Source organism: Equus caballus, chromosome 8 (genome assembly GCF_041296265.1).
Source record: "Equus caballus isolate H_3958 breed thoroughbred chromosome 8, TB-T2T, whole genome shotgun sequence".
Lineage (NCBI taxonomy): Eukaryota > Metazoa > Chordata > Mammalia > Perissodactyla > Equidae > Equus > Equus caballus.
The window spans coordinates 64,328,744-64,346,815 of record NC_091691.1 but is presented as its reverse complement, the minus strand read 5'-3'; the positions used below and the strand labels follow the sequence as shown (position 1 = coordinate 64,346,815).

At 38.2% G+C, this 18,072-nt stretch overlaps 1 protein-coding gene across 3 annotated transcripts in view; it reads right to left on the bottom strand.

Annotated features, from left to right (window-relative positions):
* The window catches only part of GALNT1 (polypeptide N-acetylgalactosaminyltransferase 1), a 135,517-nt gene that overhangs the window by 75,249 nt on the left and 42,196 nt on the right, over positions 1-18,072 (bottom strand). The window contains exon 2 of one of the 3 annotated variants that reach the window (XM_070220913.1): positions 13,300-13,354. The exons of the other annotated variants lie outside the window; for them this stretch is intronic. The gene's annotated coding sequence lies outside the window, so the exon portion shown is untranslated. The remainder of the gene's footprint in view (positions 1-13,299; positions 13,355-18,072) is intronic. 3 annotated transcript variants of the gene reach the window in all.

Sequence of the window (18,072 nt, the reverse complement as noted above, 5' to 3'; positions counted from 1 at the left end):
TCTTGCCTCAAAATCATATTTCCTCAGTATCTGATATTGTGTCACATGTGGTGACCAATTACTAATAACTAGGGTAACTCGGGTGAAGGGAAAACTAAGAGCATTATAGTGCACAGTGTCATGAACAATAGTTCTCTCCAGAGAAGCCAAATATATATAAATTTATATTTCGAGGTACTTCACGTGAAAGGCTTCCTCTTTTGTCCACTGGCAAAACAAACAGTCTGACTTCTAGTGCAATATCTGGAATTCAAATGTGGTTTTATGTTCTCTAAAATCTGATTTTTTTTAATGTTTATAGCCCAGAATACTTAAATGTAAATCTTTATAACTTTGCATCCACTCCTATTTAATTTTTCCAAGGTGGCACAATTAGATTCTAAAATTGAAAGTGAAATGCAGTAGGGGTGTGTGTGTTTGAGAGGAGACGGGTATGGAGGAAGCAGGAGGTCTAGGGAAAAAGGCAGGCAAAGCTAAAGCAATCCTGGGAAAAGAGAACAAAGCTGGAGGCATACAAGTCCTGACTTCAAAATGTACTACAAAGCCATAGTAATCATAACAGCGTGGTACTGGTACAAAAACAGACACACAGATCAATAGGACAGAATTGAAAGCCCAGAAATAAAACCACACATCTACAGACAGCTAATCTTCAACAAAGGAGCTAAGAACATACAATGGGGAAAGGAAAGTCTCTTCAATAAATGGTGTTGGGAAAACTGGACAGCCATATGTAAAAGAATGAAAGTAGACCATTATCTTATGCCGTACACAAAAATAAACTCAAAATGGATCAAAGACTCGAAGGTAAGACCTGAAACCATAAAACTTCTAGAAGAAAATATAGGCAGTACACTCTTTGACACTAGTCTTAAAGGGATCTTTTTGAATTCCATGTCTACTTGGACAAGGAAAACAAAAGAAACAATAAACAAGTGGGAATTCATCAGACTAAAGAGCTTCTGCAAGGCAAAGGAAACCAGGATCAAAACAAAAAGACAACCCACCAACTGGGAAAAAATATTTGCAAATCATTTATCCAACAGGGGTTAATCTCCATACTATATAAAGAACTCTCACAACTCAACAACAAAAAATCAAACAACCTAATCAAAAAATGGGCAGAGGCCAGTCCCGTGGCCGAGTGGTTAAGTTCATGCATTCTGCTTCAGCAGCCCAGGGTTTCACTAGTTCAGCTCCTGGGTGCAGACCTAGCACCGTTCATCAAGCCATGCTGAGGTGGCATCCCACACAGCAGAACTAGAAAGACCTACAACTAGAATATACAACTATGTACTGGGGGGGTTGGGGGAGAAGAAGAAAAGAAAAAAAAAGATTGGCAACAGATGTTAACTGGGGGCCAATCTTTAAAAAAGAAAAGAAAAGAGACAGCCTTACTTAAAAGAAAAAAAAGAGCAGAGGATATGAACAGACATTTCTCCAAAGAAGATATATATACAGATGGCCAATAGGCACATGAAAAGATGCTCAACATCACTAATCAACAGGGAAATGCAAATCAAAACTACACTAAGATACCACCTTACACCCATTAGAATGGCTAAAATAACCAAGACAAAAATTAACAAATGTTGGAGGTTGTGTAGAAAAGGCAACCCTCATATACTGCTGGTGGGAATGCAAACTGGTGCACCCACTATGGAAAACTGTATGGAGATTTCTCAAAAAACTAAAAATTGAAATACTAAATGACCCAGCCACCCCACTACTGGTTATCTATCCAAAGAACTTGAAATCAACAATTCAAAGAGACTTATGCACCCCTGTATTCACTGCAGCACTATTCATAACTGGCAAGATGTAGAAGCAACTCAAGTGCCCATCGACTGATGACTGCATAAAGAAGATATGGTGTGTGTATATATATATATATTATATATACACAACGGAATACTACTCAGCCATAAAAAAGACAAAATCGTCCCATTCGCAACAACATGGATGGACCTTGAGGGTATTACGTTAAGCGAAATAAGCCCCACAGAGAAAGATAAACAGCGTATGATTTTACTCATATGTGGAAGATAAACAAACACCTGAACAAAGAGAACTATTTAGTAGTTACCAGGGGGAAGGGAGGTTGGAGGTGGGCACAAAGGGTGAAGGGGCGCACCTATATAGTGACTGACAATAATGTACAACTGAAATTTTACAATGGTGTAAACTATCATAACCTCAATAAAAAATAAATTTAAAAAAAAAGCAGGCAAAGGAGAGGCAAAAATCTTTGAGATCTTGGGTTAGGCAAATATTCTTTAGGTAGAACAAAAAACCCCCCACAAATTGTAAACGAAAGATTAATAAACTGGCCTTCATAATCAAAAGTTTCTGCTCTTCAAAAGGCACTGTTAAAATAAAAAAGTCACAGATGGAGAGAAAAACTATTTACTGATTACATATCTGATCAATGACTTGTATCCAGAATATATAAAGAACGTTAAAAAAAAAGCCAATAAATTAGGTAAAAGGTTTGAAATGTCACTTCCCTCAAAAGCAATGCAGATGGCAAATGAGCACATGAAAAGATGTTCAACATCATTAGCTATCAGGGAATTGCAAATTAAAACCACAATGAAACACCACTATGCACTGACATAAATGGCTAAAAGAAAAAAGGAAAATACCAAGTGCTGAGAAGGAATTGCTGCAACTGGAACTCCAATATATTGCCAGTGGGAATGCAAAATGGTATAGCCTATCTGGAAAACAGTTTGGCAGTTTCTTCTCACATGAATCAGCAATCCCCTTCCTAGCTATTTACTTTAGAGAAAGGAAAGCATATGTCTACACAAAGACCTGTGCACAAATCTTTACAGCAGCTTAATCACAATCATCAAACTCTGGGAACAATCCAAATGTCCATCACCTGGTGAACAGATAAACAAATTGTAGTACATTTATATGGTGAACTACTACCCAGCAATCCAGCAATAAGAAAGAACAAACTCTTGATACACATGCAATAACATGGACGAATCTCAAAAGCATCAGGCTAAGTGAAAGTAAGTCACAAAAGGCTGCATACCACACCATACAATTGCATTTATATGACATTCTGGCAAACGCAAAACTATGGGGACAGAAATCAGATCAGTGGCTGCCAGAGGCTGAGGAGGAAGTAGGGGATTGCCCTCAAAGGGGCATGAAGGAATTTGTAATAATGAAAACATTCCCTATCTTGCTTGTGGTGGTGGTCATATGACTACGTCCATCTGTCCACACTTAGAAAACTAGACTTAAAAGGCTGAATTTTACTATATATAAATTCGACCCCAATATACTTACAAATAGATAAATATAGGGGGATACTTGAAAGAAATAATGCCAATTTTAGGAGGAGAAAAACTGTTTCCTCAAATGATACATACCAGAATTTATCTTGGAAGTTACTAAGAGCTCAGAGTTTGTTTTGTCCCAACTGCAATAGATTGAAACCTTCCATTTGAAATGCATTTAACTACTTAATTTATTTACAAGTTACAAAATCAGAACTAATGTCAAAGTACAATAATCAATTACATCAGTAAACTTCTGATCCTACCCTACACATCATAAGCCAAGTTCTTCCAAAGATGGATCAGCATTTTCTAGGGCTAAATAATTATTTTCTCCTACCCCTCACACTTCTAACCAAGGCTTTCCAGAAATTTCAAATTTAAGAAGAATCTCAGGCTCAACAGAACCTTTAGGAGAAAATGGAAGCTTCACTCTCTTGGACCTAATGCTTTAGACTCTGGGGTATACTGCAGTGCTTACGTCCCCCCTCCTGAGAACACAGTACTCAGGCACCCAGACCTAGGATTACTAAATTTTATTCAACAATCCAGACTAGGATTACTAACTGACCAGGCAGAGGCATGAGATATGAGGCCCTTCAATAGATCTATGCCTTTAATTTGTAGCTGGAATCTGTGCCAGAAAAACTGAAAGACTTAAAAAGATGATAGTTATCCTCTAATATTGTCAAAAGAGCCTAGATTATTTTATTTATTAGTTATATATTCCATTTGCTCTATTTCTCAATAAGAATCATAATCAAATGTATTCACTCACTTACTAATTTAATACATACAAACTCGGTAAACGTAGGGAATGTGTCAAATGGCAGGGAATACAAAAGTGAACAAAATATACACACTCCCTTTCCTTATGAAGTTTAGAGTTGGCTCCAGGAAATCAGGCATTGGTCAAATAGTCACATAAATGTGATATTCCAATTGCAATGACTGCTTTGAAGGGAGGTATATAGCACTATAAACATCTGTAATAGAGAGATCTGACCTTGTAAAAAAGGCCTCCCTGAAGAAGACAAGATTTTAGGGAGGAAAAAAAGCATCTGGGGCAGTGAGTAGCAAAGGCTCTAAAGCAGGAAGGAGCCCAACACTGAAAGATCAGTGCATTGAGGACAAAAGAGGAAACCGTGATGTGAAATGAAGCTGGAGCTGGATAAAAGGGGGCAGATTCAAGAGATTAAGGGATAACTCAATGGGATTTAAGGACAATTAGATGGGTGGAAAAAGGAAGAAACCCTGGTTTGTACAACAGGATGTAGACTAATACCAGTCATGGAAACGGGACCAGCAAAAGAGGACCAATTTTTGGAAGGGAAGAGAATGAAGACGGAAAGAAACCTAAGTTTGATTTTGGACATGTAGAGTAAGAGGTACTTTTGACAGCTTCAAGGAGAGATGTTAACTTCAGCTGCTGGATCCAAAAGTTTGGGGCTCCCAGGAGAGGGTTTAGGGTAAAGATACACAGACAGAAGCCCCTGCTCTCATGCAACTTTGTGGGGTCAGATAGACTTAAAAAAAAAAAAAATCCACATACAAAATAATTTTTGCGGAGCCTAATTTCCCTCCTAGAGTATGGGCTGAACTTAGTGACTTGCTTCTAACCAGCAGAATATGGTGGAAGTAATGTTGTGTGATTTCAAGATTAGTCATAAAACACACTTTCTCCCAGCACTCTCAGAATCAAACACTCCGGGGAAAGCAAGTGCCATGTCAGCTCACACATCTTTATAGAGAGGTCCAAGTAGTGAGAAACCGAAACTTCCTGCCAACAACCCGGACTACCCTGCCAGGCATGAAAGTGAACCTCTTTGGAAGCAGGCCCAGCCAACATCTTGACTACAACCTCCTGAAAGATCCTGAGTCAATATCAGACTGCTAAGCTGCTCCTGCATTCCTAACCCAAAGGAAATATGAGATAATAAATGTTTATTGTATAAAGCCATTAAGTTTTGAGGCAATGTTCTCATCAATAGAGACCTTCAACGGCAAACTAGGATGTCAAAGGAAATTCTTTAACCTATCCTAAAATATTTAATGATGGAACTTCTGATGCATTTCTATAGAATTAGAAATAAGACAAGTTATGCATCCTTGCTTCATTTTGACATTGTATTGGAGATCTAAGCAATAAGACAAGAAAAAGAATAAGGATTAGAAAAAAAAGGGACAAAATTATCATTTGCAGACAGTAGGATTTCCACACAGAAATTCTGAAAAAATTCAACAGATAAACCGCTAGAACTAACTGATGATTTCATCAAGGTTGCTGAATAAAAAGATGAACACAGAACATCAATCATGCTCCTGTATGGTAATAACTAACTAGAATGTATAAAAGAAAATAAACCACATTCAAAAAGCTATAAAAACTCTAAGGTATTTGGGAATAAACTTAACAAAACAGGTGCAAGAGATGGAGAAAATTGTGGAGCTTTATTGAAGGATATAAAAAAACACCTGACTAATGGATAGTAAATATCCATATTTCCTATGTTCAGGGGGAAAAAATCCAGCTTCTTCCCAAAATTAATCTATAAATTTAATATACAGTCAAGCGTTGCTTAACAAAGGAGATATGTTCTAAGAAATGCATCATTAGATGATTCTGTCACTGTGTGAACATCACAGAGTGTACTTACACAAATCTAGATAATATAGCCTACTGCACACCTAGGCTATATGGTACTAATCTGATGGGACCACTGTCATATACGCAGTCAGTCGTTGACTGAAACATCATTACACAGCACATGATGGTAATTCTAATCAATACACAAATGAAGCTTTTGGGGACTGGATTTAATATAAAGCAGAGGTATCTAAAACTACATGGTACCCAGAAACAAACCCACACAAGGATGGAAAGTTGGAAAGGTGCTACTAGAAATCAGAGTAGAAAGCTGGTGCAGGGACAATGGCTTTCCATATGGTAAAAAAGAAAATTTAGATCCTACCTTATATCAATAACAAAAGCAAATCTGTGAATAGAAAATAACTGAAGCCAAAGTTGTCAAAGTAGCAGCTATTTCGGTCCGCTACCCACTAGTTAGGTAAGGATGGCTCTAGTCCCTTAGGATTCAATATTATAGTCTCCACTTCCTACAAAGTATCTAGGCCAATATTTCTGCCACTGTCTTGGAGTTGTCAAGTCATTATTGGTTAAAATTTAGCACTAAGATGCTCATTCACTAGCCCAAAAAAACCGAACCAATTTTCAAGTATTAGCATATTCTCATTCTACCTGAGTATTTGACAAAAACAAGTAAAAACTAACCCAAAATTCCTGCACAAAACGATGTCCATATTCTATATAAACCTAGATATTCTCTTTCTCTAATTATCTCCCAGGTGTTACCCCAAGTTTAGAGGCTGGGAGAAAAAGCTTATCATTTTGGGGTACTTATGGTATGGGCTCCTATAAAATTTATTGGCTGAAAGACTCCAATTTAGAGCATTCAATATTCAGTATCTTGAGTGGAATGTCAATTTCTAAGGTAATAAACTGACAACTTCTAGCAATATCTTTAAAAGATTTTTTTTTCCAATTATAAAGTAATATATGCTCAATGCAAAGAACTTGGCAAACACAGAAAAGTAAAAGATACAAAACATAAACTCTCATCCCAGCTAAACACTATTACCAATGGGTTAAGCATCCTTCCAGTCATTCAGAATAATAGTAGATATGTCACGTTTTAAAGCAAGTTTGTAATGTCTATTTTCCTCAAACATTTTAGTGTCTTAAATGTCCTTATCAGGGAGAAAGGAAAGGGATGGGTGTGGCTATAAAGGGGTAGCATGAGATCGTGGTGACGCTGTATTTTTTTTAAATTAAAGTAATAATGCTCAACAGACATTTCTAACTTCTCTTCCCGTTCTCCGACTACTGAGCATCATGTCTTAGGCAACATTAAATGTCTTAATGGTCACTTCAAAACAGCCCTGACATCCACAAAGCTACGTCAAAATACCACATATTGTTTTACCCTTAAAGAACAGACATAAAATAGATACAAACTGAGATGGCTTCCTGGCTCAGGATTCTGACCCTTGCTCCCCACCCTCCCCCAAGGGTTTCTTCTGGTAACAGACCCAGCCCCGAGGCCACAGGATAGTCAAATGATCTAGCCAGGCCAACCACAGCACCTCACCCCTTGGCTTCTTGAGCCACAAAGCTAGAAGCCTGTGCATCTAGAACTGCAATCAGCCCAACACACAGAGAAAGCCCACCTGTAGCCCAAGAGAATGAGGCCAAGAAGAGGCATACAGAACAAGAGGCAGAGGGTCATGATGGTGATCAAGTCCCTGACTCTTCCTTCTATTAATCCCCTTTTCTACTTAAGAGAGTTTGAATTGAGTTCCTGACACAACCAGAATGCCTGGGACAGAAGGGGATAGCAGACTTACAGGTAAAATCAAGTAGGTTCTGGTCCACTGACAAGGTTCCCCTCTACTAGTCATAAACAATTATACATTATGAGGCAGACTACAGTATTTGAAAAGATACTTTTTAATGCCCCAAATCACAAAAACAAATAAAATATCAAAAGCATGTATAAAATGCACCATAGAAATAAAGGATCACGGGCCAGCCCAGGGCTGTAGTGGTTAAGTTCACGCGCTCCACTTCTCAGCCCAGGGTTTCTGGGTTTGGATCCCAGGTGCGGACTTACACGTTGCTCATCAAGCCATGCTGTGGTGGCATCCCACATACAAAGTAGAAGAAGGCTGGCATAGATGTTAGCTCAGCAACAATCTTCCTCAAACTCAAAGATGAGGATTGGCAATGGATGTTAGCTCAGGGCCAATCTTCCACGCCAAAAAGAGAAAAAAGAAATAAAGGATCACCACACAACACACACATGTATCCACTACCCAGTTTTAGAACAAGAACATCACCTTTAAAAGTCCCCCTCCAAACCCAATTCTTCCCTAGCTCCTCAAAGTGGTATCCTTAATACGCCTTGTTTATATTTGTTTCTGAATTGCTTATAAATAGAAAAATCTGAGACTTGCTTTTATCCTAACACTATGTTCCTCAGATCTATCCATATGTTACATGTAGTTGAAGTTAATTCATTTTCTTCACTAGTGAGTAGTATTCCTTTGGCTTAGCATACCATAGTTCATCCATTCTACTCTTAATGGACATTTGGTTCTTTCTAGTTTCTGTTATTACCACCAGCACTGCTATGAACACTCATGAACATGTTTCCTGGTACATATGTACAAGAGTATTTATCTAGGGCAGGGGTCAGCAAACTTTTTCTGCAAAGGGCCAGATGGTAAATATTTTAGGCTCTGCAGGACATAAGATCTCTGTTACAACTACTCAGCTCTAGTTTTGTATCACAAAAGCAGCGTAAATAATACGTAAACAAGTGTGACAGTATTCAATAAAACTTTAGTTATAGACACTGAAATCTGAATTTCATATAATTTCACATCACAAATTATAAAATATTATTTTAATTTTTTAAAATCATTTAAAAATGTAAAAATCTTTTTAACTCATCAGTTGTCACATCGACTCCTGATCTAGAGGACATCCTTAGGGGTATTATGTCATCGGGTATACATATCTTAAATATGACTAAATATGACCAATTTGTTTTCCCTGTTGGTTGCAGCAAAATAGAAAATAAATTGGGGGCTCTGGATGTTATATCCTTGGCAACACTTATCGATGTCAGACTTTTCATTTTTGGACGATCTGGTAGGTGCGTAGTTGGTATCTTGATGTAGTTTTAACTTGTGTTTCCCCACCATCTCTGACCTTACTGGCCGTTCTAGTTGTTCTTCTCTAAAGTGCCTACTAATGTCTAGTCCACTACTGTTTTGGGTGGGTTGTTTTGTCCCTTTCCTATTAATTTTTGGACATCTTTATACTGTTTGGATTCTAATCTTGTGTCAGTTTCATGTACTGCAAGTATCTTTTCCCAGTTTGTAGCTTATCCTCTTAATAAGAGGTATCTTTTATGGTTCATATTTTCTATGTCTTAAGGAATTCTGCTCTCTCTAGAGATCATTAAAAATAATGTTTTAATGTCTAAAAATTTTAAAGTTTTACCTTTCAGGCTTAAGTAGAAATTCTATGTCATTTTCTTCCATGTGGATAACCAACTGTCCCCGTACTATTTATGGAAAGGTCATCCTCTCCTTAAAAGTATGCAATGCCAAGTTTGCCATAAACCAGGTTTCTGGGGTTCTGTGTTCTTTTCCACTGGTCTATCTGTCTATCCCTGTACCACACTGCTGTCTTAATTATTACAGCTTTAGAATAATTCTTGCTATATGGTAAAGCAAGTCTTCTCATCTTTCACTACTTCCTGAGGAAGACCCTGGCTATTCTCGACCCACTGGCCTTCCTTACCTATGATGAACATTTAATTATTTAAAATGGTATTCCATCTACTGCAAAAGAAATCTAGTAGTTAAAAGTTTTTACATGTCTATGTTGGAACAATTCTACCGTTCTGAGAAAATAAACAAATTAAGAAAATCATAAAGATCATAAAAAAAGTTGGTGATGAGGAGTTAAACTCAAGAGAAGTCTAAAAGTTCCAAAAATGTTTTTCAAAATGACATCATTATTTAAAATAAATGTATAGCACCTTTTATGGCTACTATACTGCTGTTCCTTAAATATAAGAAGTTTCAGTATTTCAGAGTCACAACACATTCCATGTTCTCTGGACATTTACTGATTCTTGGCCAACAATGTTCTTGATACCATGTCAGGAACTGTAGATGGTACAAGCATGAAGGCAATGATCCACACCATAGAAGCTCTTATCACACTGTTAAACACCAGTCTAAGAGACATGCCATTCACATTACAAAAGAGAAACACCAATTCAGGAAACCTGGCAGAAAAAGACAGCCAGAGAGGGGAGTTTCTCAACAGGTTTTATGAGGAGGCAGTATAAGATACTACACTTCTCTGCAACAATGTTTTCTTTAAAGTAAACTTTTTCTACAGTTGTTTTGTTTCTGTCTCTCCTTTACCTAAAACCCTTTAATGGCTTCCCACTGTCCTTCTGCCCTGTTCTAAAGATCACTGTTACTGCAGGACCCACATCTCAGAGTCCTCACTAAAGAAATTCCATGGTCAAATAAGTTAGGGAAACATTATACACTTTATTTGCCCTAGGAGAGTCATACTGTATATCACTGCACTAAAGGTTCTGTGAAGTTCTGCAAAAAGGAAACCTATTCAACTTTGTTAACTTAGAACTTCTCATTTTCAAGCATGGAACTTTCCCCATCTACTTGGTCTTTTTTGCATAGCATAAAGCAGATTTCCAATAGCAATAAATAAAGTAGTAAAGATTGGTTTTAAATCCTGGAATCAGGCAATTTTTAAATTATTGGTTATTTTCTTTCTGCAAAACTGGTATTTCTGTTCATCTGCAAATTCTGTAAAAAAGAGATGCCACTGTGTTTAAAAGCCTCTCATGAGGAAGTCCTTCATAAAGTGAAGGTTAATTTTGTAGTATCTTGATTCATTTTAAGTTTATATTTCTGTATTGTTCTTTAACATTACATATACCTGTATGTAATAGAAATAGTTGTGGACAAAAATCAGAAATCCAACAGTCACCATTTTATAAATCCCTAAAAGAAAAGAATCTACAAACTTGCTCTCAGAGAAGTGAAATTTGTCAACTGTTTCTACTATCAATTATTTTTTTCTAAGTTTAGAATACCATATTCTAAAGAATCTATCTAGCATTAAATATTACATTTAGCAAATGCAACATTATTTCATGCAGGATGCTGTGAAGAAAGAAGTGACACAGCAGGTCTGCTTTACTCACGCCTTCCTAATCTCTGGGGGATGCCTAGAGCCATGGCAAAGACCCCTAGCCAAACTCTGAGAACTAAACTCCCAGAATGTTCCCAGTCACTGGCTAAGGATGTTAGAGGCAGTGGGTCAGGATGTAACAAGCTGTCAGCACTGTTTAAAATAATCATCAAGATTTATGACGTGTACCTGGTATCAGGTCTGGGGTCCTAAGTTTCAGTTACCAAGGCTGGTCACGTGGCAGGAATGTGCCTATGTGACCAGCTTCCTATAAGAACTCTGGACTGTAACACTCATGTGATTCCCTGGCCAGAGACATCTTGTACACCTCTACCGTTCACAACTAGAGAGAAAATTGTGTCCAAGTGATCCTTGTAGAGGGAAGACTTGGAAGTCCGCGCCTGATCTCTCTAGCACTCACTTGTATTTACCTTTTTCCTGTTGTTCCTGCACTGTATCCTTTGCTGTAATAAACCTTAGCCATGAGTACAACATGAAATTGGCTTGTGTGAGTCCTTCCACAAATTAAACTAGTGGGCAGTCATGGGACCCCCAAACAGATACCACTAAAGAATTTGGTTTGCCATAACACCTACTTCTCTCATTTTTCAGAAGCTAAATGATCATAATCACAACCTCCTTAAAATAATTAGTCGTGCTCAGGATAAAGGTTAATGCAGCAGGCCTGAGACTGCTATCCTTAGAAAGACGTGGTTGCAAGGTTGGCTCTTGGCTGGCATCTGGGAACTTGAATGATAAACAGTTCCCTACACTGATTTAAAACTTACCATTAATGATAAGCATGACTCACAGTGCCTAAACTGTACAAACAATATGGTTTATGCTAAACACTTGCTTTCCTTCTGGGAGCCTGAAATTTTGGTACATGCTAGGCAAAGGGTACCTATAGGACCAGCACCAATAAAAACACTGGCACTGAGTCTCTATTGAGTTTCCCCTGTAGACTACACTTCACACACGTTGTCACAATTCTTGCCGGAGGAGTTAAGTACGTCCTGTGTGACCCCACTGGGAGAAGACTTTTGGAAGCTTGTGCCTGGTTTCCTCCAGACTTCAGCCCATGCACTCTTTCCCTTGATAACATTGTTCTGTATCCTTTTGCTGTAATAAATCTTAGCCCTTAATATGACTATATGCTGAATCCTGTGAATCCTCCCTCCTAGCCTGAACCCTGGAGGTAGTCTTGGGAACCCCTAACACAATCAGCATATAAAACAGAAGCAAATGTGCATTAGGCCAAATATTGAAATTCAAATTTGGGTTTAAATTTCAATTCCAACACTAATTATTAGTTATGTGATCCCAGCAATATTACCTCATTTGCATAAATCTGGGCCTCTTTATTCCTCTAAATAGAAAAACATACCCACTTTATAGTCCCATTGCACTAAGTTAAGAGTAATGCACAACACACTCATATACCACAGTACACACTCAGTAACTATTAAATAGTATTTCTAGAGGCACTTTCTTAGATGAAAAAGAAAATCGGGAACCTTTTATATGTGTGCTGACGCAATGAGAATTCAGATGGCCATGTGGAGTACAGTCATGCACAGCATAACAACATTTCAGTCAACAACAACCTGCATATACACAGTGGTCCCATAAGATTAGTACCACATAACCTAGGTGTGTAGTAGGCTACACCATCTAGTTAAGTACACTCTACGATGTTCGCATGACAAAACCGCCTAACGATGCATTTCTCACTACATTTCCCAGAATGTATCCCTGTCGTTAAGCAATACATGACTGTACTGCAAAGAGAAGTTTAGAGATAAACTTGACCCTGTATCTTCAACACTGGCTCTGTGAGTGATTTCCAGTCCACATGACAGGATTACTGGGTAAGCTCAAGCAGGTTAAACCCTATATAAGCATCTTTCTATTTATAAATCTGGTCTTCATTTAGTCTTCAAATTGACCTCCCTAATGAGAAGTGAATGCCCGAATTAATTAGTACTGAGGCTATGTTTGATGGTTACACTTCTCAAATTACTAAACTGGGATTTTAATACAAGCCATTCTCTTGTGTGTATAGGAGGCAAAAAATCCAATCAACATAAATTTGATACCTATGGAGCTGTAAAAGCAAAACCCGAGTGCAAAGAGACGTGCAATCCTGAAGTCATCCACTCCCAGCTATCAACTTACCCCACAGTGGTTTTTCAAATGAATTCATATCCCAAATCCACATGTCCCACATTTCCTGTTGAAAAATAAATTTCCTAAAATCAATTTATTACAGAATAATTCTGTCCTCCCCCCTTACCTCAGTCATCCTATTCCATTAGATTGTAGGCCAGCTGCCACCTGAGGACAAGGACCTGGCACACAATAGGTGTTCAGTTAATGTCTATCACACGAATGAGTGAGTCAATGAATAAAGTATTACTGAGATCCAACACCAGCTCAGTGAAAATACTATAAAAGTATCTTTCCTTGACCTATACAACGAAAACTACAAGACTTTCCTGAAAGAAATTGCTGACGACATAAAGAGATGGAAAGACATTCCATGCACATGGATTGGAAGAATAAACATAGTTAAAATGTCCATAATACCTAAAGCAATCTACAGATTCAACACAATCCCAATCAGAATCCCAATGACATTCTGTACAGAAATAGAACAAAGAATCCTAAAATTCATATGGGGCAACAAAAGACCCCGAATTGCTAAAGCAATCCTGAGAAAAAAGAACAAAGCTGGAGGCATAACCCCTGACCTGAAAACATACTACAAAGCTACAGTAATCAAAACAGCATGGTATTGATACAAAAACAGGTGCACAGATCCATGGAACAGAATTGAAAGCCCAGAAATAAAACCACACATCGATGGACAGCTAATCTTCGACAAAGGAGCTGAGGGCATACAATGGAGAAAAGAAAATCTTTTCAACAAATGGTGCTGGGAAAACTGGACAGCCACATGTAAAAGGATGAAAACTGACCATTCTTTTTCACCATTCACAAAAATAAACTCAAAATGGATCAAAGACCTAAAGGTAAGACCTGAAACCAAAAGGCTTCTAGAAGAAAATGTAGGCAGTACACTCTTTGACATCAGTATTAAAAGGATCTTTTCAGACATCATGTCTTCTCAGACAAGGGAAACAATAGAAAAAATAAACAAATGGGACTTCATCAGACTAAAGAGCTTCTTCAAGGCAAGAGAAAACAGGATTGAAACAAAAAAACAACCCATTAATTGGGAAAAAATATTTGCAAGTCGTATATCCGACAAAGGGTTAATCTCCATAATCTATAAAGAACTCACACAGCTCAACAACAAAAAAAAATCAAACAATCCGATCAAAAAATGGGCAGGAGACAAGAACAGACATTTCTCCAAAGAAGATACATGGATGGCCAATAGGCACATGAAAAGATGTTCATCATCACTGATCATCAGGGAAATGCAAATCAAAACTATGCTAAGATATCACCTTACATCCATTAGAATGGCAAAAATAACCTTAACAAAAAGTAACAAATGTTGGAGAGGTTGTGGAGAAAAAGGAACCCTCATACACTGCTGGTGGGAATGCAAACTGGTGCAGCCACTATGGAAAACAGAATGGAGATTTCTCAAAAAATTAAAAACAGGAATACCATATGACCCAGACATCCCACTACTGGGTATCTATCCAAAGAACTTGAAGTCAGCAATTCCAAAAGTCCCATGCACCCCTATGTTCATTGCAGCATTATTTACAATAGCCAAGACATGGAAGCAACCTAAGTGCCCATCAACTGATGATTGGATAAAGAAAATATGGTATATAAATACAATGGAATACTACTCAGCCATAAAAAAGGATAAAATCGTCCCATTCACAACAACATGGATGGACCTTGAGGGTATTATGTTAAGTGAAATAAGCCAGATAGAGAAAGACAATCTCTGTATGACACCACTCCTATGTGGAAGTTAAACATGTAGACAAAGAGAACAGATTAGTGGCTACCAGGGGAAAGGGGGAGTGAGGGTGGGCACAAAGGGAGAAGTGGTGCATCTACAACACGACTGACAAACAATAACGTACAACTGAAATTCCACAAGGTTGTAAACTATCATAATCTCAATAAAAATTTTTTTTTAAAAAGTATCTTTCTTCCTCTTAGAAATCTATGAGGATATTAACTTTCCAGGTGGGAAGGCCAAAAGCACATAGATAGCACCTAGGCAGATACTGCTTGTTCCTTATACCACCCTCAGCCCCCCATGTTTTTTACTGCATTAGACCCCCAACTGAATTCAAGTGACCATTCTCCACTAGACAACCTATTCTTGATTGGTCCAAGTGAATCATGGCTGTCCTATTCTTCTTGCCAGTTCAAGTGACCAAATCTTGACAATCAGACCTGAGGGGAAATCTGTTGGGAAGCATTCAGGAAAAGTTATGTTCCCGCACAGAGATGCTGAAGGAGAAACTACACATTTCCACCTTTGGCTATCATTTATATAGCATACTTAGAAGTGCAAAAGCCATCTTGAGGTCATGAGGGAAGCCAACGTCAACATGCTGAGGATGGCAAAGTGCAAACTTGGAAAGTATGTGGGACCCTAATGATACCATGGAGCCAATGAAGAGACCAACCCTGAAATCTATGTCTGGACTTCTTGTTATGAGATAATAAAGCCCTCGTTGTTTAACTGAGTATTTTGCTACTACAGCAAAAACATCCCAATACACCACTCTGCAACCTACAATTATTGATTTAGATGGGCATGTATCCTCTGAAGAAAAAAATGAAGATGTGAATCAGTGGAGGATCCAAATTAAGGAGTCTACTTTTAGAGGAGATTGCATAGAAGCACAATTTCAACATAAATGTAATAGCTACAAAATAAAACTTGGTGTATAACATGCCTATCTTAGACACAGCATTATTTAATCTATCACAGAATCACATACCCCTAATTCATTCAAACTTTAACAAATATCAAATATGTGCGAGACGCTACATTAAGTAGCCTGATGTACATAATATGAAAAAAGCTCAGACCTTGTCCTCAACCAGCTTGCACTTTAGGGGGAGAGATAACAAGGCAAGTTGGTGTGGCACTTCACAAGTCAAGTTTGTGTGGCACTGCACAATTTACAAAATGCTTTTGTATGTCTGCGAGAGGTGCCAAGTTAAAAGGGGCTACAATGCACAATGGAGGGAAACTGGTGGTGGAGAATGACCAAGGAATTGTTGTCTGAGTTAGGAAAAGGCAAGAGGACATTTCAAACAGACAAAACAGTGTGAGCTAAAATAGGGAGGCAGGAAAATGCAGGGGATGTCTAGAGGACAGAAAACAGACAAACTGGGAGATATGACTGAAGGGGTGTGTTCAGACCAGGGGAAATCTTGACTATCACCCTGAGGAGTTTGAAGAGCAATGGTCAGGGGAAGTCTTCTCAGGCTTTTACTTTTATCTCTAATACAAATGCCAATTCATTACCAAAAAACACTGTGATTTCAGAAAATTTACATCTTTCCTCCCAACCATGAACTCAGTACACTAGGAAATACACTGCCACCATCAACAATGGAAAATCTCAAGAATCCTGGGGAACACCTTCTGGGAAGTCAAGGATCCATCAGGAACCTCCCCCAGGCCAAGGGCCCACACTATTTTCTGGCCATACAGTCCCCTAAATCTCCAAGGCTTTGTTCTGTATTTTTGCCAAAACACAACCTCAGCCCTGAGTTCCAAAATGCTGCTCTCTTTCCGTCAAGTTATCGCTTTCTCTTCTTTCCTTTACTACCTTTTGTGCAAACAGTCTTTATTCTCTATCTCTAATTTCTCAACTCCTCAACCCAGTGTAGTCTGGCTTCACTTCAATGCAACCATTTGTTGATCAAGTCACTCTAATGTTCTAACTACCAAGACCAGTCTCTTTCTTTTTTTTTTTTTCGGAGGGAGATGAGCCCTGAGCTAACATCCGCTGACAATCCTTTTTTTTTGCTGAGGAAGACTGGCTCTGAGCTAACATCTGTGCTCATCTTCCTCTGTTTTATATGTAGGACACCTGCCACAGCATAGCTTGATAAGTGGTGTATAGGTTCATGCCCAGGATCCAAACCGGCAAACCCAGGGCCACTGAAGTGGAACATGTGAACTTAACCACTATGCCACTGCGCTGGCCCCAAGACCAGTCTCTCTCAGATTCATTCTACTTGATGTCTCAATCTCTTATTTTTGGAATAGGCAGGCTATAAATAAAATACCACCTCTTCTTTTCTTGGCTCTCAGGGTTGTCTCTTGTTCTCCTCCTTTTCCGACCATGCTTCACAGTTTTCTTTACTGGGCTCATCCCACTCTGCAGTGGATCTGTCCTCAGGCTGCTTGACACTCTACACAACCCCCTTTCCAAACTGATCAGTTGTAAAGCTTCACCCACCACGTGCTGATGGCTCCCCATCTATATCTTCTTCCCGGGACTCTTTGGTTAGACTGCAAGCTCCCTCAGCACGGGAATTATGTTTTTCATACCTGAACCCTAAAAATCTTATGAAATGTCTGAAGACAGCAGAAACTCATATACTAAATAGCATCTCCACCCCAATGCCATACTTTATCCCTTCCTAATGCTTTACTTTCCATTCTAGCACCAAACACTAATTTACAAGATAATATATATTAATTATTTTTTAAATTATTTTGTAAGCTTCATGAGTGCAGAGACGGTATTTTGTTTAATGCTATGACCACAGTCCATGGAACAGTACCTGGCACATGGTTGAAGAGTTCAGTAATTATTGGTTAAATGAATGAAAATACCAGAAAGCAATACCATGCAAGAAGGAATAAAGGTAACAGAAATAAAAGCATTTTAAGGTTGTTGTGTTAAGATATAGGGTAGAGATATTTGATTAATTTTAGACTTAAGATCAAGTATTATTGAAAATTAAAAAGTAACAACTAAT